This window comes from Monopterus albus, unplaced genomic scaffold (genome assembly GCF_001952655.1).
Source record: "Monopterus albus unplaced genomic scaffold, M_albus_1.0 scaffold56.1, whole genome shotgun sequence".
NCBI classification, from domain to species: Eukaryota; Metazoa; Chordata; class Actinopteri; order Synbranchiformes; family Synbranchidae; genus Monopterus; species Monopterus albus.
In genome coordinates this window covers 1,371,739-1,395,738 of record NW_018127936.1, presented here as the reverse complement: position 1 = coordinate 1,395,738, position 24,000 = coordinate 1,371,739, and the positions used below count along the sequence as shown (strand labels likewise).

The following is a 24,000-nucleotide window of genomic DNA, read 5'->3' as shown; positions in this document are numbered from 1 at the left end:
GGCCCCATGATGTTCTGAGTTTCCCTCCCCTCACCTCTTTCTCCCTATGCTTCTATATGCCACCATTACACATTACTAACTTTGTGTCTCCTCTCTCCCGTAGTGTGTCCTCTCTCTCTCTCTCTCCCTGTACCTTTCTGCAGGTTGCCCTGGCCCTGGAGCTCTATGTCTCTGACGAGCAGTCACCAGCCACATTGACCTGATCAGTGTTTGATTGTTGTGTCTTGTTGCTTTTCTTCTTTTGTCTCTCCTCTATCCCCTCACCCCAACCGGTCGAGGCAGAAGGCCGCCCACCAAGAGCCGGGGGCTGTCGGAGGTTTCTTCCGTTAAAGGGAGTTTTTCCTCCCCACTGTCGCCAAGTGCTTGCTCAAGGGGGATTTGTTGGGTTTTCCCTATGTAATAATATTGATAACAGTAAGGTCTAGACCTTACTTTGTAAAGTGTCCTGAGATTAATTTTGTTGTGATTTGGCGCTATACAAATAAAAGTTGATTTGATTTGATTTGATATGGCACAGCAGCACATCTGCTAATCCCCATCCATTCACTTCAGCAAGTCTTTAAACTAACAAGTAGTTGAACATAATCTGTTTTAAGCCTGTCCATTCACTCCCATTCACTAGTGCATTCACATAGCAATCCTTTCTGCTTGAATGGTCCGTGGGGAGAGAGACGCAAAGAACACAGATGTGGGTGAGATATATAAAGTTACAGAACTAGTTCCTCTTCTCTTACAGTCTATTTGAACTTTTCTGCCTCAGGAAGACACGCATAGTGGATAAATAAGTAAGGAAGTGTTGTTTGGGTCTAGAAATAAGGCACAAATGAGACAAAAACCCTGGAATCTATTCTGTTCAGACTACAAAAATCTTTAGTCCTGCAAAACTGAAAACTGTTTGGAAGGAGTCTGTAACAGTGTCACAAATTTATTGATGGATTCAAGTAGGGAGTGCATGAAAAACTGAGCCATGAGGAATTAGTAATGGGCAGAGTGTAGAAGGAAAAACAGCGTGATGATGAAGATGGATGAATGATGATGGAGGGCTATATGTATGAACAGTGTTAATATTTTTCTCCCACCACAGCTCATCCAGCACAAAAGGAACCGAGGAAAGAAGAGTAAAACAGGATAACACATAACATGAGGAGAAGCATGTTGATGGAGCAGTGACAAAGGAAAAACTCTGTCTGGTCCACCTCTGACCTCAACACTGATTTGTTCTTGATTGACCTTTGGCCTTTGGAGAAAATCCCTCTGTGCCTACTTTCTTACAAACATGGCAAGGATGGATTAATTCAAAGTGAAAACAGGAGTCAAAAGATGAAAAACACGAGGGAAGGAAGTAACAGTTATAGGTAGGAAACTGAAAATATTCACTAAATTCTCTCTCTCCCTTTCTCCCATTTTAAACTATCGTATACTTGCCAAGCCTGTAAATGTGTTGGCACTAACTTGGCTTGATGCACCACATCTGGATCAAAACTGGAGTTCATTCTTTAAGTACAGTATATTAAGTATAAATATACATTTCCTGCATTATACATAACATGAGCACATGTAGAGTTATATATGGGATGTGATGCTCAGGTTGGTCCTACATTGGTAAAATACACAATCACTGTGCCCCTATGATATGGCTTGAAGGCCTACCCCAGTGGTTGAAGAAAAGAAATGTGGATGTTTCTTTTCCTTTGTTATTTTTTTCCATCTCTGTTACCAATAATTATTACATATACTGCATGGAGACATAAATATATCACCATAAAGTAGAGTAAGAAAACATCTTAAGGTATGCATCGCAAAAAACTGCCAATGAAACATGAGCTATCTTTTGAAGTTATTGTGGTATCAGAGACACACACACACACACACACACACACAGGTAGGTGTCAAGCTATTTAAACTTAATGAAGGTCTAATGATAGACTGGGAATGCCCTTTAAAGCTTGTTATTCTCATTGTGAAGCCAGTCACTGTATCACTTTACAACCACCACATAACCACTGACAGGGATAGGTGTGCTTACGGCGAGATACAACAAAACATCTGAAATCCAAAACTGTAATCATGATACCATAAATATTTCAATTATTCTTAATTGATTTGCTATGACTGAGTGTTGTTTTCTATAGGATTTTAATGGGATTGATATCATATTACTCTGCTGTAAAGCACAGATGGAATAAAATGAAACCACATACTAAACAATCGAATTTATTTTGAGAATTTATAGTGTCGTACAGCAAATAAATTATGAGCCAGCATATGACATAGCGAAACAATCAGTTGCAGCTGAATGATGGGAAATACTTTGTTTTTGAAAAGAGAGACTACACGGATGCACAGTCTTCTTGAGCCCGATTGAAACCAAATCAATTTGGTGCCCTGTGAAGAAAAGGAGTGAGGGTTGTTAAATAAAGAATTAATTGACCAAAAAGGATGGAATGTTAAAAAAGTCCCATTAAGGAAACGGAGCAGTAAGCAGAGACAGCAGAGTTGTGTGTCAGTTACTTTCTGAGTGGGAGCTTAGAGAGTCCCACCTGCTCTGTGGGATTGCTGCTTGCCTAGTTTCTGATTCATGAATCTGCAACAGCTTACCAAATAACTGAGGATCACGATCTGCTGCCACCCACCAACATTTCTTTTTGTCCCCCCACATCGACTGGCCCCCGCCTGTCTTTCCATCTGTCACACAAAATATCTGAAACAGCTCTGACTGGACTTTGCTGCAACTTTGAGGAATGGTGTTTATCTGTGTACATGAGCAATATCTGGAGGACTGCTGATTCTTAACATACTGTAACTTAAACGAACAGTGCATCTCAGGGATTCTGAAAAATGCACTAGTTAAGGGAATGAAATCTATTAAGATACCAAGTACCTAATGATGCTTTGTTGGCGATTCTCTTCAGAAGCATGTTTTGTTACACATCTTGAAAGTAAGTAAGTATTAGTCAGTCCAGTGTGCGTTGTGTTTTGGAGGAGTGACTTTGGAGAGAAGTCAGAACAAACAGGTAGAATTTCTTCAGTTGTCTACTTTTCAAATTGAGCTTCCTCTTGCTGGTTTTTCCAGGATCGCCAACTATACCTTTAATTAACCTCTCCATTACTATTGGGTTTGTTGCACATATTGAGCGTTGACGTCTGTGTAAAATGTGACCTTGTGCCTGCGTGTCTGTGTAAGTCGGGGAGAGAGGGACGCTCTCTCACACACACACACAAAAACACACACACACCAGAAAAGCTGAGCTTGCAGTCAGCTTTAGTTTTGTTGTCATCACTTATCTTTAAATATCCCTGAACCACTAAAATGTCTTCTCTGCCTCCTAATTACCAGCTCAGCCAGCGTGAGGTTAATGTAACGCTGCTGTTAATTAGTTTCAGTGGGACAACTTTTACGAGTAGAGTGCTAAAGGGTGGTATCGGGCCCGATACTGGTATCAGCATCGATGCATCTCTAGCTCCTATATTTACTTTCAGATATCAGCTTTTTATTAATTAATTAACTGTTTATTAATTGCTCTCAGCCATAATAGAGCTATGATAAATTACTGCTGATGCAAACCAAACATATCCTGCTGTGGCCACTTCAGCAAACAATTCATCCTACTTATCATGGAGTCCTTGGAGTAACTGTGGAAGTTTAAGATTTCTGAACAGCATCAAAACATTTAGCAGGTGTTCGTTCAGCTGCAAATAGGCACATGCCTATCATTCAGAAAAATCATTGCATTGCTGTGTTTGTTCAAATGCTTCAGTCTGTGCAAACAGTATGTCAGAAATGGTCAGTAGCAGCTACTCATTAGTTATCAAACAAAGGAATTACTATGTATAGCTGTGTACCAAATAATCTAAATCACTAAATCACATGTCTTTTGTAGCACTTTCCTTGCTGCCATTACAAGCATGGGTTTCTGGAAATATTTAGTTAACCATTTAAAACTAACTCAATTTTGCCACGAGTATGTGGGGAGGACCTCCTAAAGTGGGAGCATATGAAAATTAAAGAGCTGCACATGTTTCAATGGCCAGTGACGACCGTCCACTGTTCCTACAGCCAAAAATAGTGTAGCCCAATAAAACCGTTGCTGGTCCTGTTCACTGTTGCTTTCTCCCACCTTCCCTCTCTTTCTCTGTCCAACGCATGCCAAACACAACGCTTCTTTCAGCTGATTTATAATTCTTACACGCACCTGATGAGTTTTGTGTATTTTGGAGATTAGTAATATAAATCATTTGAAATTTTTATGGCTTTGAACAGAAACATCTCCTTTCTGACTAAACAAAAAGTTATGGGATTAACAAACATTTGGACAGATCTGAAGCACTAGAGAATTATGTGAACATATGCAGACTGATTATCAGAAAGAGTAACTGTAAAGTACTCTAACTGACTTGAATGCAATAATGAAAACATCTGAAGACAGGAGTAGAAACACAGAAGAGGAGAGGAGAGGAGAGGAGAGGCCCTGTTACAGTGTTTGTAGGTCAGCAGGGAGCTGACCTACAAACTGCCTGTAACCCCAACACCTGCATGAACACAGACACACACACACACACACCGATACAAAGACATGTACACCAATCCAAACATACAAACACGAACTCACACGCTAAATAATTCAGACACTGCCCACAACACCAGCTTCTCTACACCTGCCAAAATGCCACCAATTGACCAACCCATAATACCATCTGTTAGGTAAAACACTAGTGCTTTGTAATCGTTCTTTCTCATAGATTTTACCAAACAATCAGATGCATACTGCCAGGGACTGAAAAGAGCATTTTACTGTAGATGTCAAAGGACAGCTGCGAGGGGGGCTAGAAAGAAGTGAGAAAAGCAGGAAACAGACACTCTGGAACACATAATACGTTTAAAGCTAGTTGCTTATTTTAGAATAATCGATCAAAATAACGGTTATATAAAATTATAGCTAGTCTTCAATTTCAAACCAGTATTCAGTTGTCTTTTGTGGCTTTCACAGATTCTTTATTGAATGTAGTGATCTAGATAGAGCATGACCAAGTCATATTTATTGAATTTAAATACAATTTCTGCTGGTATTGATCTCTTAGCATGAAGTGGGCCTGTGACCACTAGAAAACCCTTTGATGATGGGAGAATGAATGCATAATGGTAAACTCTTGATTTTGCTGTGGATTAATTTGTTTACTTTTTCTTTTAGTAATTGATTACATTTTCCAAGTAGCTGGCAAACTAACAAGTAACACCATTGTTAACACATGAATATGGCGTCTTCCAGAACAGTTGGGTTCATCTTTTATGACCTCTTGTCGAATGTGGACATTGCTTCTGATGTTAACAAAGTCGGACAGGAAGGAGAGACAACGGGGCAGACAGAGTTGGGCAGGAATTGAGTCAGATGGGGGAGATGAAGGGAGCAAAGTGGGGTGGATAGAAAGGTGGTGGGGGCATGAGGGTCTACTAGGGGTGAGTGGCGCAGTGGGATAAGAGTGTGGGGAGTTTGTGCCCCCTTCCAGACCCTTTTCACACTGCATAAACAAAGAGATTACAGTGAGAAGGGGCTCCGCACTGCTAACGAGCAGGGGCGCCACGCACACTCATTTAAACATGCACACACATAAGTACAAGCATCTAAAGTTATAAATGCACACAAAAATGAAAATGAGCTCATGCAAACAAACGTGCACTCACAATCGACATAAACACAATAAACTGACACAATTAACAAGAAGCATCACAGCACAGTGGTGCCACCTGTCTCCTCCTCAACAATTAATGAGCTCCTGGCTCCTGGGTTGCTACAACAAGGGGGCAATTAGCAGGGAAAAGAAAAGTGGAGTCATAAAATGGGGGAGAAAACCATATGACAGGAGGGGTATAAACAGGCAGGAGGATGGAGGGAAGGAAAAAAGAAGGGAAAAGACAGAGAAATACAAAAAGAGAGAGGCCATTTAAATTCTGAGATGAGAAACAGTCAGGCAGGCAGAATGGCCAGAAAGACTGAAAGATCTCAGTTTACCCAAGGAAATGTGAAATACAACAGGAGGGAAAGTAAGTTTGTTTCTCTCTGTGATGCCTGCCTGTATTTCTGTTTGTGTTTATATTTCCTTCTATCACAATCCCTCTGACTTTGTCTCTTACTTGTTGACAATATTTGTTTCCAGTTTCTCTCTCTAAAATACATGCATTCGCACATGCATTCTTTTGTTTGCCACCTGATGAGTCAGTTGTTCATACCGCCGCTCAACCCTCATGCCCTCTGAACCCTGAGACTTAAATACGGAACAAGAACAGCATTTACTGACAGCAGGCACAAGATCTACCTAATCTATCTTCAGAAGAAAAACCATGCTACATTCAAAGTCTCAGAAATTCAAATTTACAGACCCTTTAGGAATAGAGGAACATCAAATAGTAAATGAAAATGAACAAATGAATAATAAAATAAACACCAGGACATCTGTAAAAATGAAAGTGGCACTGAAACTGTAAACCTCCATATCTTAAGATGTCCCTCTTCGTACACCATTTTTGAGGACAAAACCTCTTGAACGCTAACAGAATTGGATTTCCCATAACTCCGTTAGCTTGTCAATAAAATTGCAAATTTAGAGGTCTGAGGTTACCAAGAATGAACTCCATTTGGAGGATAGGGTTTTGAATGTTGCTGCTATAGACAATGCACAACACACCAAGGCATGATGAACTACAGTATAAAACATGAAAGAAATGCAGAAGCAGACAAGCAAAGCATACATACTCATTTGCATGTTCTCACACCATCCAACTGCTACCATGTCTAAACATGCACATAGGGCAGATGTGGGGTCACTGTTAGGGTCCGTAGCCTCGGTCCAGCTCCCAAATATAGAGCATCCACTATCATGGGATTCTTAGGTTCACCATAGGTTCTCATATGACCACCATGGACCCTTTGTGCTCTGAGAGGAACAAACACACCTAACAACACAAAATATGCATTCATGCATTAATTCACACTGCTCCAGGAGCACAAGTATTCACACTCATACACTGCCTATGCACATGTATGTATGCATGTGGACAAAATACTACAACACGCTCACATATACAAGCACATGCACACACACTGTGTGTGCAGGCTCTGTAACCCTAACACGTCATTAAGATCTCTATCATCCTTCTGTCTGAAAACATGGATGTTCATTTCCTCTCTCATCCAATCCCCCCGTCCCATCACCCATACCATGTTTTTTCATGTTTCTCTTTTTCTGTTTCTCCTCCGTTCCTGACTCCCACCACCTCTCTCTCTCTCTCTCTCTCAAGACACTATTCACAGTGTCCATTCAGTGTGTAACAGAGGACCTTTTCTCTTGCTGAAACATAAGACTGACACTCTGACCCCTTACAATGACCTTTGCACTCCAAGCTAATGGGTCTAACACACAAACATGCCTATACGGACTGCATGTCCATTTGTTGCATATGAAAACTGCGAACTGATCGTCTTTACCTTTGCTGGCTGTGCAGTTGGCAACAACGGTACATGCCTACACCACTACTGAGGAGACAGCCTTTACTTCACCACAATGAAAAATGAAAATGATGGATCCTTCTGGGGTTTGAAGTCTACCAATTGTGTATTTAACTTGATGCTCTCAAAAGAGGAAAAACTGAGAGGATAAGCTGGGCTTTATTCCATTCATGCCGACACAAAAGTAGGAATGAAATATGATCTAAATATTAGTTGAATCAAGCCACAGCAATAAAACTCAAAAATGGCATTAGCTTTGAATATACATATAGAAATATTACTAACAATTATACCAATTAGTTCATAATTTGTTGAGGCAATATGAATCAAAATGATGAAAATGAATGAAACATCAAATGAGAGCAAGGAATCCTATGGAGAAACAAATGACTGCAGCTAAGTGTCTGTTCTCAAAATCAGTCGCACGTCTGTTTAACAAATGGCAGAGAGATTGCTATTTAAGTCATGTGCTTATGAATAACTGCAGCTTGTGATTAGCACAGCATGCTTTAAAAGAGGCTATTGTTAAACTGGAAAGCACATTGAGACGTTTCTGCAGCCAACGTGGTAACACAGAGAAAAAAAAAAAAAAAAAAAGAATCAAAGGGAATCATGCAGCTGTGCTGCTGGTGGTGACACTACAGAGGGATGATGATGAAGATTACGTGCACATATGCAAGTAAAGAAAGACATGCACATTTGTAGAGCTATTTTGTGTGAACACACACTGAAATAATGTATTCCCTTGTCATTTAAACTAATCTGAACCAATCAAACTAAATGCCTAACTCCAGCCCTTAACCTGACTCTAACCCCATGGTTCTCAAAGTGTAGGTCACGCCTCACTAGTCGGGAGTAAAGACATGACAGGTGGGGCGCAATGAACGGAGAAAATTAGAAATGGGTCATTAATACAAGTAAATTAAAATAACATCATTTCAGGGCCCGGGGGAAAAAGAAGTGGAACCATAGTGCAACAATAACGAACAATATAAGGAAACTTTCACACAGAGGGCCAATAGTGTACGTAGTAGGCATAATAACGTAAATGGATAAATGTGTTACATGGACCACAGCGATGCAGCGCAAGCAGACAAAAAAATGACAGGCAGTAAGTCTTATCAACCAAAAAGCCCATGATGAAGCCCATCTTGCGCTTGGATTCACGGTGGGAATGGTGGGGGCAGAGGAGAGACCCATGTGTGTCCTGTGTCTTAAACCACTGGCAGCAGACAGCCTGAAACCCAACAAATTAAGAAGACATTTAGAGACAACACACCCCAGTCACGTTTATAAACTACTCGACTTCTTTGAAAGAAAGCTGGCAGAAAACCGTCAGCAGGAGAATCGCATGGTAAAATCTGCATCAGTGAACAGCAAAGCAAAAATGGCTTCATTCAAAGTTGCATACAGAATTGCACAGTGCAAAAAAAACACACAATTGCTGAGCAGCTCATTCTGCCTGCTGCTGTAGACATGGTGTCAATTATGGATGAAACAAGAGCTGCAAAACTGAAAACTATCTATCTGTCAAATGATAGTTGCATTTATATTTTATCTGTTTTGAACTTGGTGTTATTTGATATTTCAATAAATTTGATATTTTAAAATTGGCCGATTTTGTTATCATTTTTTTGGCAAGTGGGGCTTGAAAATTCGCCCACCCTCCTAAGTGGGGAATGACCGAAAATGTTTGAGAACCACTGCTCTAACCTAAACTTCATTCTACCCTTGAGCCTACACCCTAGTCTTAACCCTGAAACCGTCCTTTGAATGTGTGTCAGAGTGACAACCAGCCAAAATGTCCTCACTCTCATGGTACAAGTATAAAACTCAAACCAGCCCTCACACTGCTGGCCATGTTGTACGCACACACACGACCAGCTGTGTTATGAAAACCAAAATTTAATTTTCCCTCTGACTGGAAGCGCATGTCTGTGCATAAATATTGCAGCACACCATCTAATTTGATTATGTGTGGGGGTTTGTGTGTAGTGTATATGAATTAGTTTGTGTGGTCAAACAATTTTGAGGACATTCCTTCATATTCTTATATTAATTCAAATCCTCTTATTGACTCCAAATGATATCAATCCATATGGAACATCCTCACCTAGTACACATCCCACCTCTTCGTTTGTATCACTGTAGCACGGTGTTTTGTTGGGCTTTTTAGTTGTGTCATATTACTCTTAAAAGTTGTTGATGTCTGTGTCTTAGTGTCCCCATGTGCCCTGGTCACATGTCACTGGGAGGTCTTTTATGCATCCCTGCGGTGCAGCCTCATTACAGAGCGATCGATGCAGTCATTTAGATGGTGGGCTCGTGTGTGTCATAGCCTGTTTATTTGTATCACTTTGATTAAACAATTTGATGTTTGACAGCAGTTTTATTTGCTCTTCATTAAAAACTCTGTTTGCAGCTTGATGTAATCAAAGGTAGACAAGGAGAACATTCAGTTCACTTGTAAAGGCATCAACAACAGTGCAAGTCATTCATTATAACTCAGTGAATGTGATTACTCCCTAAAGACTGAATTAGTTTGTGTGTGTGTTGAGAAAATGTGATTATATCTACATTGATTTGTACTAATGAAGTATTTCCTTCAAGTATAGCTGCAAGAGGAGTTGCACCACTAAATTACAGCTGATTGTGGTATATCTAAACTTCCCACAAAGTGCCAGAATGCTCATATTTTGGCAAACAAACACTTTTGCCAGATTTTCTGTCAAGTTGCCTGATTTTTGATGAGATTTAATGGGTGAATGATTAAACTTAGTGGGCTCATCCAAACCCTGGACAGTCAACGTAGTATCTTGTTCTCTCTACAAATGTAGTTGTCATTAACAGATGAAATTACAATAAAATGTCTTCAAAACCCTGCTTTAATTACATGAACTTTAGGGCCGGATATATTAATAAAATGTGGTGAATTTTAAAATCAGCTACTTTTTTAGTCTCATTTCATTTATTGACACTTTCATTTTCCATACACAGACTATGTGTATACACAGACAGACATGTGTGTGTGTGTGTGTGTGTGTGTGGAGGCCGAGGTAGTCATTGGAACATTATTGGTTATTCTAGAAGAACAGACTGTGACATTTAATAATGTGCCCCTGTCTTCTCATCTGAAATACCTGGAGCTCTCCAGGTACATTGGTCTGCTCAGCTCAGTATCAGGTGTAGAGAACAGATGAAGCCCTGAACTAACAAAGTACAGCTTAACACACACACACACACACACACACACACACACATTAGGCACTACCTCACCCTTCAACAATGTTGTATTTGTCTAACATCTGATCTCCATATGATAAAAAAGAACAGTATATTAGGCAGGACACCCACACCCACACGTGCGCACACACACACACACACACACACACACACATCTTTAGATGGTTATCATATTTAAATTTTCATTAGCTGTGGGTGGCACTTTGTCACAATCTGTGTGATGCTCCTACTCGTATTAGAAGCAATTAGTATTTAAGAGATAAGACTTATGTGCACATTGTTGTGTGTTTACAGAGCACATATAAACACATGCATACTGAAAGGGAACAATTATGTTACTTATTGATAACAAAATAAAAGGTAGTAAAAAAAGACAAAACAGGAATATGGCAATGTTTTCACAATTGTGACAGACAAAAACACCACACATACTCAGAGCCCACAATCACATTCCTACACTCTCACACACGACCCCTCCGCCACTCCCCATGGCTTAGAGAAATTACTGCCACCTGAAGCGGAACCCCGTCCATCACGTAGAGGCCCCCAAAAGCCCAACAGGTGTTCTTTAACATGTCCAAAGCCCTGCTCCACCCCCACCCCCCAGCTCCCTCATCTGGCTGCAGAGGAGGACATCAAAACAAAACACATCCCCAGGGGGAAGACCTCACAGCTAACTACGCACATGAATTACTCTGCAGTAAAGACACAGCTTGGAGCTTTCATTGCTGTGACAAGAATAGCAACTGTAAATCTCATATTGTGAATTCTAAGTTGGAGAGAGCAGCATTGTTCCCCATAAAACACCAACTTTACTAGTATCCATGTTGTGCCCTTGCGACAGATTGACTCTAGTTCTGTTACTGTAGTTCACATGGCCTATTGATGTGCTTCTCATCTTACAAATCACTTCATCCTCACCGGACTTGTAGTGTGAAGATAAACGGTGAATAAGGTATAGGAGACAGGTGGAAAACACTCCAAATCACAAAGACCAACTATCTCTATGTTTCTGAACAATATTTCAGCTGGCCGTGTTGCTAAACCAAACAATTTGTTTAAAATAGAGACAAATGAGACGATCCCCAATTTTTGCTAAATGGAATCCAAGTGAAAAGAAAAAGAATTGGCCAGATCTAGTCACTCCACATTAACAGTGGGCTGTCTGGCACTATAATGTAAATAGCAACAAATTAATGTTTTCCCACTGCAGCAAACAGTTCATCTTTCTCACAGTGATTTGTTTTATTGCCAAATTTAAACTGAATGAAGAAAGAGGGTGACTGAGCCCAGAATTCAAGAAAGAGTTGGGCAAGTATTGTGAAAAAAAGACAAACAAAGAGACAAATGCAGGTCACAGGCAGAACGGGCATCAAGGCAGCCACCGCCACGAACAGACAGAATCACAGACAGAGAGACAGTCAGACGTTAGAATAAACACCAGAGCTCTCAGTGACGCCCAGGAAGAAATGATTTTCTTTGATGTCAAGCCGTGTGTCCTCACAGCAGTCTGAGGAATTGAAGCACTGTCCAAACAAACGTCAACACCCTCATGGTCAGTGTATGTGTGTGTGTGTTTCAGTCTAAATTTTGGTGTGCACACATGTATATGTGTAAGTACACTGAGAAGATGAGGAGGGACATGTACCCAAGACATGTGGACTTGGTCTGACAATTATGTATTTTCATAGCTAGTCTCTGAAGATACGAGATGCATAACTGGTTCTTACACAGGAGCCAAGATCTTCTGCACTAACCAACCTGCTGCTGTAAATATTGAGGATGTGAAATTCTCATACAACATTTACACATTTCTGACAACGTTATGGGTGTGTGCAATTTTAAACTGGTGCAATACCTATTTAAGACACAAGACCAAGCTTTTACTGATGCCATTAGACACGAGTTCCTAAGAGCAAAGTGAATGGATGTAACTAATAAACATAAAAATTATATTACAACTTAGAACCATCTGCAATTACATTATCTGGCATACATACATCAATGCTGTCCTGTTTCTTCGTTTAAAAAAATAAGGAAATTATTGCATGAAAAACTTTAGAAATAGAGATATTTTGTACACAAGTCTACATAATTGTTTCCAAGTTAGGCCTCATCTTGGATGAGGACTAGTCATTGCACTAAATCTCTTTAAAGTACTAAGAGCAGATTATTGTCCTAAATGAGGAAGTTCCAAACCGCACTTTTGTGAAAACTCCACTTTTGTCAGTTTTCACTTTGACTTTCTCACTGCAGTACACATGTCAGCGTTCTGTTTTGGCTCATCACAGATGACTGACTACACAGACAGCACTGCTGTACTCTGAAGGCAATCCTGGTAAACAGTGGTGTCCCATTACAGCAGTTTATTTAGGAGTCTGTTCTAGCCCAAACAGGGATTATGGCAAATCTCACTGCTCCCTCTTTTAGATCACTAAGTACTTTCTGCTGCTGAAGGCTAGTAGGCTGCTGAAGCATATGGACAGCTGTCAGTGTGTATGAGGGGGAGAGAGAGAAAAGACTAGGTGAAAAAGAAACAAAAAATGTGTAGCACTGAGAACAACGATGCTTATAGAAGAACCATCAAAGCAGTTCACACACACAACGACGAGTGAGCCGCACCTGAAATGTATTTACCACATTTAAAACTCAGTAAAGCTTGTCTACAATACACTTTTACTGGCTTTAACATAATATAAAGTGTAGAGGGGAAAAAACATCTAAAGCCGCTCAACTTGACTTGCCAAACTTCAACATAGTGCAAATGTGTAGGAGAGAAAAGAGTTTTGTGAACTTTTAAATTTAATTATCTGTTCAAGTTCTTGTCATTGCAACAAGACTAAGTGTGTTGCCCCCTTGGGGACAAATGACATGCATCCCCAGTCACTGATGTAGATCCACAAACAGCAGATTTTTTAAAATCAATTTAAGACCTTAGTGTTAAATGTTACTTGCTGAAGCTAAAAAAATACTCATTCACCATTAGCCACCACACAAATGCCGATATGCTTGAGTCATCTGAAACCTCTACCATGACAAAGCCAAGGCCTGCAATGGAAACACGTATTTAATGTCATCTCTCAAGAGAAATAATAGGAACAAGAGCATTTATCCACAATCTGGTTGGTATCTACAACAAATGCACAACAGAACAGTGAGATGTAATGGAAAAGCACAAGGAGGCTTCTTTGTTTTCCATTTACATGTTCATGACCCGAACAATAGCTGCTTCCCTCTTCATTTACACACACAGCTTTTCCACTCTGCAGTGTGTACCTCAGGGTCAACAACAATCACACTGAAAGATGCTGTTGCCAGTACACCTGTGTGTGTGTGTGCATGTGGGTTCACATTTGCATATCCATCAGTGTATGTGTGTGTCTCGGAGAGCGCGCTGGAGTGTATATGTGTGTGTGTCTCGGAGAGCGCGCTGTGGTGTACGTGTACATGCGAAAACACCATGTCATATTACAGCAGTAACGACCCTGCTGAAACATGTGTCTCCCTCTCAAAGGTTCCAGGCTGCTGTTCAATCACAACACCACACAACTGACCCTACCCCTACCTTAAAGAGGAGCCAACGTACCAACTAATAGAAGTTTGAGTGATTTGGTTAGACCAGTAGATAATTCTTTATTGCATTACAGTACAGAATTATCAGTTTGTACAGCTACATCAATCACTTACTGTTACTTTATTACCATCTTTGATAGTACTGGTCCATCACTGAACCCCTAATAAATACAATCCTACTTAGCAGTTGGTGAATATGAACATATTTTGGCACAAGAAAATGCAGTTTATATGTATATAATGAAATAAATGCCATCATCAACTTGGATATAGCATTTCAAGATATATAAATATTATTATAAACAATGACACCAAGATATTTGTCAACTGGCCCCGCCTCCTCCACCATTACAGCAGCAGATAGAATGAGATAAAATCAGCTTCAGGTGAACAAAATAGAATAGAAGCTTTATTGTCATTGCATGTAACATACAATGAAATTTGGTGTATACCATTCACTCCTCCGTTCACACCCGCAACACACACACCTACCCATAAAAACAGAAGAATGAAATAAATAGGTGAAAAAATATTCATAAAACAGATTTAAAGTGTCTTGTGTATGTTATTGCACAACAGTATGATACTGCACATTTGTTTAAGATTGTTGCGGTGGCGGTGAAGGGCTCTTAGATGAAAACTGTACTTAAGCGACATTAAAAAACAACAACTATTTTTGGGGGCTCTTAGATGAAAACTGTACTTAAGTGACATTAAAAAAAAACTATTTTTGCTATTTGATGAACACAATAATCCAAAATAACTTGCAGTATTTGCAGGAGTTGATTTGCTCTTACCTGTAAATGAGTCTTGAGGTAAGCAGAGTTTCACTTTCACAGATGAAGCTGGTCACACAGCTCTACGATCCCTACACAAATACACACAAATAAATACAGTGAGAAAATACGGTTTTACAAAAATACAGATAGCATGCACAAGAACATCAAATACAGCTGGTTTCCTCAAACTAACTTCGAGTAAAATCCTTAGATAAAACTCAGGTTTCCTTCATGCTAAGCAGCTTTCATAGACCTCACATGTCTGTCTTTATTTTATTCAGTATCAAGTTAAATAGTGCATACGGTCACACCAAAGAGCGGCATATAAAGAAACTTTATAATGTTTTGATTTCTGTAATACAGACACACAGGTTGTTTGCCAAGAATTGCACATTATTAGATCTTGTGAATGCAGGGTCAGGTCATACAAATCCCCACCCGTAGACCTGTAAAATTAAACTCAAATAAAATGTGACACTATGGGCAGGTTCATTTATTCATCTCTAAGAAAACACAGCCTCCAAAAGACAGTGGATTCATTTCACACAGTTTCTTTTAAATGCAACCCTATAAACCACTCCAACCTTATGTATACATGCATGTGTCTGTGATTTGTTTGTCTGTTTGTGGCCTTTTCTGCATGTGTAATGCACCATAGTAAGAACCACCATTAGACAAAGATGTCAATTCATGTTAGGCGTTTAAAAAGGCACGACTATCCACAAATCAAAGCTCTACAATCTTAATGTCTCTCAAACATCAAGCGGTGGAAAAAGAAATAAGAATGTATTATATTTCCTCAAATAAAGGTGCTATTCAGTTTCAGTGAAACAGGTCAAGTGCTGATTATCAACTTAGGGTAAAACTTAAAATCATTGTAAAGACAAAAAAAAAAAGAGACTAATGTCTGGATAAACTGGAATGAGGAAACCCACTGCCTTCACCAGTTTGACGGAGAAGTTTGCAAGTCAGCCTTTATTTACTGTATGCTGTGTGCTCTTAAAACAATTCTATCTATTTCTGTTTGACCTGACATGAACAGTCAAGGAGCAAAATAACCCGTAACATAAGTATGAGCATTAGATATTACAGCACTAAATAGTTGCTAGCAATTTACATACATTACCCGTCAAACATTTGGAGACAGTTTACCCATTCATTTCAAAGTGAAAGCATGTCTAAATTTGGTAGTGTAAATATGAAAAACAATTAACAAGAAACATAAATGTCAGCATTTGTGTGTGTGTGTGTGTGTGTGTGTGTGTGTGTGTGTATGTATATATATATATATATATATACATATAAAAAATGGAAACAGTGTACATGAACCCCTACTGAGACAAATGGCTTCAACCTGCCTCATATCTGATCTGAGGTATGTGGGAAGCAGAGAAAATGCCACTGTGAGTGTCAGTTTACAGTTCAGCCTTCAGGTATCACACATCGACGTGTCACGGCGAGTGCGCCAGACAGAGTTGGTTGTTTCCAAAAAGGATTAGTGAGGCGGATTACTGCCTAAATCACTCCTTTCACCAAGTTCCTACAAAATGTCATTTCTCTTTCTCTGCTTCACAATAGCCAATAAAAACACTGACAGGTTGGGTGACATGAGGAAAGAAGCAGCCTGTAGATAGACACAGGTGCATTTTCTCACGTACACCGTCCTTCATTTGCATGTGTTTTTATGTAACCCACTCTCATCTATGTGAAGTCTTGCACAAAGGAGAGAAATGTGTTGTTTGAAGAACACAGATGTGAAGATGACGTATTGTGATGACTGAGAGGCTGCAATGTGTCAGCTAGTTCACTTTAGCAGTCGCATAAAGTCAAACAAAACAAAACAATAACAAAAAAGTCACAGGCACGGTTACATAAACCCATCCACGCACACATAAACAAACTCCACATCGTATGAATAGCTTAAGTTAAGGCTACAGTATGTGACTTTTTTCTTCTTTTTTTTTGGTAGAAACATGCTCCAGAACTTGTCTTAATGTGGAGAGGTGATGTCGAAGCCTCCTGTGACCCAGACTCACTGAACATCACTGGCAGCAGTGCAGAGAAATTAGCTTCTAAAAGGTTTTGAGTGGGATTGACCTCCCTAACCAATCAGAGACTTTCAATTATTTCTGCTTGATCAGTCAATTTAGTTGCATTCTCATTTCTTGTAATTTCATAAGAACAAATACCTGAAGAGTTGGTGTGACAGAGCACGGCAGATCATAGTAGAGCATAGTGGAGCAGGGAGAGGGAGTGCTGGACAGAGCAGAGTGGACTGATTTGGAGTTTCATGCTAGTGCTACCTTAAGTTACATACTGTAACTTCAGTTTCATCATCAGGAAAATACTGAATGTATACCGCAGTCCAAGACGTTTTGCATTGCTGTCAATGTTTTCTTGTTATAGAGGTAAAAACCTGTAGGAACATAAAGTGGTCCAGGATCCACTTATTTTCAGCGTTTCCCAGGTTAAAAACATTTGAGCTTCTATTCAAACGCTTTGGTAGTTGTTGGATGAAGTTTAATCTAGTTGTCCCTCTGAAATAAAATGTGGTGAAAAAAAAAAAAAAAGACTCCACAGCAACACATTCACATGCTCTCATTCCAAGTTGTCAAACTGTTATGAACTTGATCCTGATCTCAGACCTCTGTACAACCCCTCATACCACCCATACTCCACCATCATCTGCAGTGCTATCAGATAAAACAGTACTGCCATAGAGGTTTTAGAGGTTTCAGTAAATTCTAGAAATCCATTAAAAGAAAACACATGATCAAATTCATGGGAGTCTGCAAGTAGCCAAATGTCCAAACAGAAGATTTATTCATACTTATGGGTAATGTGGCAATCATTCAGCAAGCCTGGCCTTTTACCCTGCACTAACACATCACTGGTCTGAGGCACTTCTGTTAGCTGGTCACACACAAATACACAAAAACACGCACATTGTGAAAGCGAACATTAAACCTGCAAGTCTATCTGGCACTGTGCCTGATGCCCAGTTTATGTCTTCTAATGAAAAACCCACACAAGCTGTTTGTAACAGATAGAACATGTGGTCTACAGTAAAAATAGACTCAACATGCAGTATAGTGTACCTTTTATCTTCTGTTTCTTAGCTTTTTCTGACCTTCTTTAACATACAATCATAGGAGGGCTGTGTTCCACAGCCAGCAGCAGCTCTGAAATCGTATTTACAACAACCTGGCTGGATTAGATTACAACGAAAACCATCAAACTCATTTTACAGGCCAGAAACTCCCCCAGGAAGGCATCACAAAACAGAAAATGTTTGGAATTCAAAATCCATTGTCAGTATATAAGTTTGTATTTCCCTGTACAGTAGTACAGCAAAGTAGTATGAGTTGGAGAAGACCATGATACTGATACTGCACAGACAGCAGGGAGGCAGAGTGGGTGCAATGAGGCACAGAACAGACTGATAGTTTAATTATTTCTAACAAGGAGTACACTATGTTTTCTCCAGCTACAAACCAGATCCTGCACAGACATGCTCCATTTAACTTGCATGTCAAATTAAAACTGCACCGTGTATGCACGCACGTACATTCTTGCAGTTTAAATTCAGTTACGTGAAGAGGAACATGGTGTAAAGGATGCTCATTGTTTTTCTTTAATGAAAAACATTCCCAGAGTCCATTTATGATACAATGGCAATATCAACGCCAGCAGCACAAAACAGGAGTATTTAATTCTCTTAGACAAACTCCTGCCAACTCCAATAAAATTCATGCAACCAATGTAGCCTGACCTCAGTTGAACTCTTCCCCTTTACATAAACCTTCCTGATGTAATTGAGATACCGTGCTTCCAGCACAAATAGTAGATGTGATCTCCGAAAAGCCAACATTGTAATATTTTACTCTGGTAATGCCCTCATTTATATTTAGCCACAGGTTCAGTCCTTACAGTTGCCATGTATCCTGTCTGCATGTTGCATTTAGTTTTCTGTAAGATACTCTCATTTAAAATATCCCTATTTATTGTACTACCTGATGGCAGCCCGCTGAAGGACTCAGAAGGTGCATCCTGTCAGTCAGTCAGTCAGTCAAAACATCTGCAGACCCCCCCCACCCCTCGGGCTGAAGCTGCCAGTACACAGTAACTTTGACTTATGCACTGAAGTATATGTGATGTGTTTCTTTAGAAAACACTGCCAGCATGGTGAAGTACAGTATGGAGTCATGAGCAGGTTAGAGCTGTGTGTATGTGTCTGTGCCTGTGCACAATGGTCCTTGCAGTGTGAATTTTAAGAGGTGCCTGAGATGGAGAACAGCATCTTGAAGGATATGACTCATCACTGGCTCTATACACCCCTATATACCTTCTCTACGTAGAAACAAGTAACAGATCTACCACACCTGCAAGGTTACCAAATCTTTTCCACCTGTTCATTCTGGAATCTTTATCCACTTCAGCACTGTCAGGCGCAAATGTGTTCAACTTGTTTAGTTTAACTGGTTAAATGTGATGAAGGGCAGAAAATTAGAACTTTGTTGTTAACTTAAATGAGCTGTGACTTGGGCCTTTATGTGCAAAAGAACAGATTTATGGATGAACTAGCATGCCTGGAAGATCAAAACAGTTGAAACCTGAAACACAGCACAAATTATCCTACCAGTCAATTAATGTGACATCTCTCCTTATTTTGTCTTCTCCTTCTTCTCTTCTTACACAAAAACAACAAAGACAGAGGGACTTCAACACCACAGCGAAGCAGATCCACCATATGCTCCTCCTAAATAAATCTGGGGAGTGTTTTTATGACAGAAAACATTTAAATAAGAAAGGAAATTATATGAAAATTGAGATTTTGAATACAGTAGTGGCATCTGCACAGTTGCATTTTGCTTTGTGGGAAAAATTGTTGTGACCCACATTTATTGAACACCCAGGCAGCAATGCAGAGATATTCCATTCTAAAAGTTTCGGAGTTAGGCTTGCCCTTCTAACCAATCAGAGAAGACCCACATCAGGGGTGGGAGTTTGTAAATCAATATGCAAATGAAGTTCAGGTCCACTGCTCCCCTTGTACAAAGGCTTCAGGTGACTCGCAGGGTAACAAGCTTGTGTGGGGGGAAAAAGGCAAACAAAACAAAGTTCAGTTTAGGTCAGGAATTTGTTTAATTTATATTCATATTGGCCTAGCATTCTTATTTATTGTAATTACATAAAAACCAACACTTGGGGGCTACAGAGCATAGTAGAATATTAGCAGAATGCTAATACGAACGTGACTTGCAAAAGTTGCAGATTGTAGCTTTAAAAAAGGATCATGCAGATTTATAACTGACTGTAAAATAGATGGATTAATGGATAATATTTTTGAATATTTTTAGTATGGATTTTTAGTGGATGCATGAAGAATGAATGGATGGGATGGCAGGGTTATAGCTAGGAGGTCAAATTAAAAAAAAAAGCAACAGGTTAATTTAATAATCCCTTTGTCTGCTTTGTTAATGTCTGTTGTCTCATCTACTGTTATGTCCTTTGTCCTGTAAATGTTTTATTTTGCACTGCAACAAAAAAAAGCAGCCAGCAGACAGAAAAAAAAGTAGATAGGCAATGTGAAGGGCAGAAACATGAACAACTAATTCATACAGGATGGAAACCAATCTTGAAGGAGAGCCACTTCACCTTAAGCATGTCTTGTGGCAACAAAGAGCATCAACAGCTGCTAGATTATCTTTAATTACCTGCAGCAGAAGGCCTGGCAATGGCACAACGCAAACAAGTTTTCATTGCTTAATTTCATACATTTGCAAAGGGTCAGGAAAAGGCTTGAATACAGCTCTTAAGAGCTGCATGGCACAGCAGCATCCCTGCCAACCAAGATGTAACAAAACTCAGAACTAACTTTCAAAAATAGTATAGTGATTTAATTAATAATGTATAAAAAATGTACAGAGGTCAGTTGTTAAATTTCCAAAAAATAAACTATGTGTAACTTGATTACCTTACTATGGTGGTTTGGGAGAAATTGAAAAGAAAAAGCAGCAGAACAGTGAATACAGGTAAGACACGGAAACCTCCCCAAAACATGTAGTTCTCCATACTTACTCTAAGTACTACAAAGACTATGGAAGATTTTCAAAAACCCTCTACAGGCTATTTCAGTTATTCTTTTAAAGTATCTGTTGTTTTACCAGCTGCATGTCAGATATTCTATTATATTTTATTTGACATCTTTTCACCTACCTCTGTTGAGTTTAAGTTCACATAACAAGAGGCCCTTTACAGTGAAATTCACTAGTTTAAACTTTTTAAATCTTAAAATCTGAATGTAAAGTTTAGTCAAATGGATTGTTTTATTATTTTATTAGTGTGCCTCATTTCTAAGCTGCTTAGTGAAATAAGAAAATGTCAAACAACATATGTAGCTGAATCAAGTTCCTGGCACCAAAACATTTACCATAACATTGGCAAAGGAAAACATCCCCACTCCATGAGCCAAGAGGAACAGGTGTTAGTGATGAAGAAAATCAACAATGTAATCCTCCTTTTACACCACAAGGGAATCCATCACATAAAGCACTTTATATATGAAGTATTGTATTCAGAACCATAAAATTCTTTAATTAATAATACATGTTAATTGGACAGTCAGTCAAAAGCCTTTCACACTAGCATATAACCCACATCTGATGTAGCTCAAATGTTGGCATTAAATGTCGTCCTCACTAATCAAAATATCAGCCAGTTTTATCTGAAATAACTATCCAACACAAGCATATTAACATTACCACAGTCTCAACAAAGCATAAATTTGTTGGCTGACCACTAATTCTCCATCTCACACGTACCTAGACAACAAAGAGCAACCTCATTGGGCGGGTTTCCCCCCACCTGCCCACCTCCTCCAGGCAGCCACAGACCTTGTAAATGGCTCCAGATGCAAGGAACCTGTCCACCATCTGACAATGATTAAAATACGGCTTTGCTAAATATAAGTAGAGCCTGCACACTCACTTGCTGCAACACACCTTTATACACAGCAAAACTAAACATGCCACCCACACACTGCTAGATTCAGGCTGGAGCTGCCAATCAGTAGTGAATTTATGAATGGCATTCAAACTGTGAAAGATGCTACAGAACAAATGAGCCATAAGCATCTTGAATATGATGGTTAGAGACAGTGCAAATTACATCATGTCAACATTTATTTTTTAAAGCATGCAAATCCTTTATAGGAGAAGGGTTGAGTAAAGTTAATGTGTTCTAGATGAGTGTATAGATGTTGGCACAAGGTAAACATAGTGCATATTATAGGAAAACACTAAATAATCATTCTTTTTCAAGCACACCTGGTAGCCATATTAATTTTCTTTGTCTTTTTCTCCATCTGTCTTCCTTCCATGCTTTCATTCTTCCTTCTCATTTGCACAGATACCCAAACACTAGGCCTTTTTCTCTCCTGCTGTCCCTCCCCTCCACCAAGACATCTGATAGTGATTACAGCATAACTTCAAAAGCACAACTCGGTTAACTCTCCACTATTAAGTGACTTGGTATTACTGGCATAGTTTGTTCATCTACAGGCAACATTAACTCATACACACACACACATACCGCTGTGTTTTCATTCTTTGTGGGGACTTTACAGTGACTTACACTCATTTCCTGTAGACTTATCTTAACATTAACCATAACCATTACTGTCCTAACACCTAACCTTAAGACATGTTGCCACCCAAAAATTCAGTGACTTCCAGAGGCTGGTCTCCACGGGGATGGCCGAGTCCCTACAATGTGTGTGTTAACAGGTTTCTGTCCCCATACTATAAGTAATACAAAGGCACACACACACACACACACACACACAGGGGCCCTTAGAGATTTTGCACTGGCAAAACAAAAAGTTGTTGAGCCACACAAACACCTCAATCATGCAACCACATGCACTCACTCCCTTCATTCAGGCAGAACCCTGATCCTGTCTAGCCCCTCCCGCCATCTCCAGTTCCCTGGAACAGAACAGTCATGGCTGTGTGCACCGTTGATTAACTAGAACCTGAACCCAGGGGCAACACTGGAAAGCTCAGTCTTCTTTATTGTGTTGTCTTTTTTAGAGAAGCTATTTTATAGTCTTGGACTCTTACTGCCTTATCCTTTACTAATGTGAGCCTAACATTAAGACAACTTTCATTGTTACTGAAGATTCCTTTTCTATAACACAACTGTCACCAAAATTTAAACAGGAGGGATAGTTGTAAAAAAAGAAGAATTTGCATGAAGCCCTTAGAGAAACACTGCAAGAATGAGTGCATGTGCACAGTGGTTTGGGTGCTATGTGGTGACTTGACAAAGGTGTGTGTTGTTATAGCCAATTCCTTAAATCTTTATCATGTACCTGAAACCTGCAACAAATATGTATGAAAAGAATTTGCATACACACAGAAAGAGAAGAAAACACATTGTACCACTGTCACTACTACTAGTTTTAGTCCCTGTTTACCATGTCTGCTGCAGTCAGTTTGTTATATTTGTCTATAGAAAATGGCTTAAATCTAGAGGAACATAGAAACAAAGAATTATTTGGCCTTGACAGTCAGTAACCTTTTAAAAAAGAAACTGCATTATGTTTTACAATGTTCATGATGAATCTTGTCATTTTTATTTGAACTAGCTGGCAGCTGTACAGTGACTCACATTCAGCTATAATAGATACTTGTATCATTCATTTACAATGTGTCGGGTAGTTGTGGCTTTTATTTTTCTGATGTTGAAAAGTAAAAATTAAATACCAAATGCAACACAACACCAGCATTCATTAAAACAACAGCTTACAACTGTGTTCACAAAAGCGTTCAGCAATCTTACTCTACTAAAAACTGTTAAGACACAGTCATGTACTGGTGTTTTGCCAGTGAAAACTAAAC

At 39.4% G+C, this 24,000-nt stretch overlaps 1 protein-coding gene across 3 annotated transcripts in view; it reads right to left on the bottom strand.

Moving 5' to 3' along the window:
- bmpr1ba (bone morphogenetic protein receptor, type IBa) overlaps positions 1 to 24,000 on the bottom strand; it is a 60,736-nt gene that overhangs the window by 27,350 nt on the left and 9,386 nt on the right. For all 3 annotated transcript variants that reach the window (XM_020602559.1, XM_020602558.1, XM_020602557.1), the window contains one exon: positions 15,116 to 15,186. The gene's annotated coding sequence lies outside the window, so the exon portion shown is untranslated. The remainder of the gene's footprint in view (positions 1 to 15,115; positions 15,187 to 24,000) is intronic.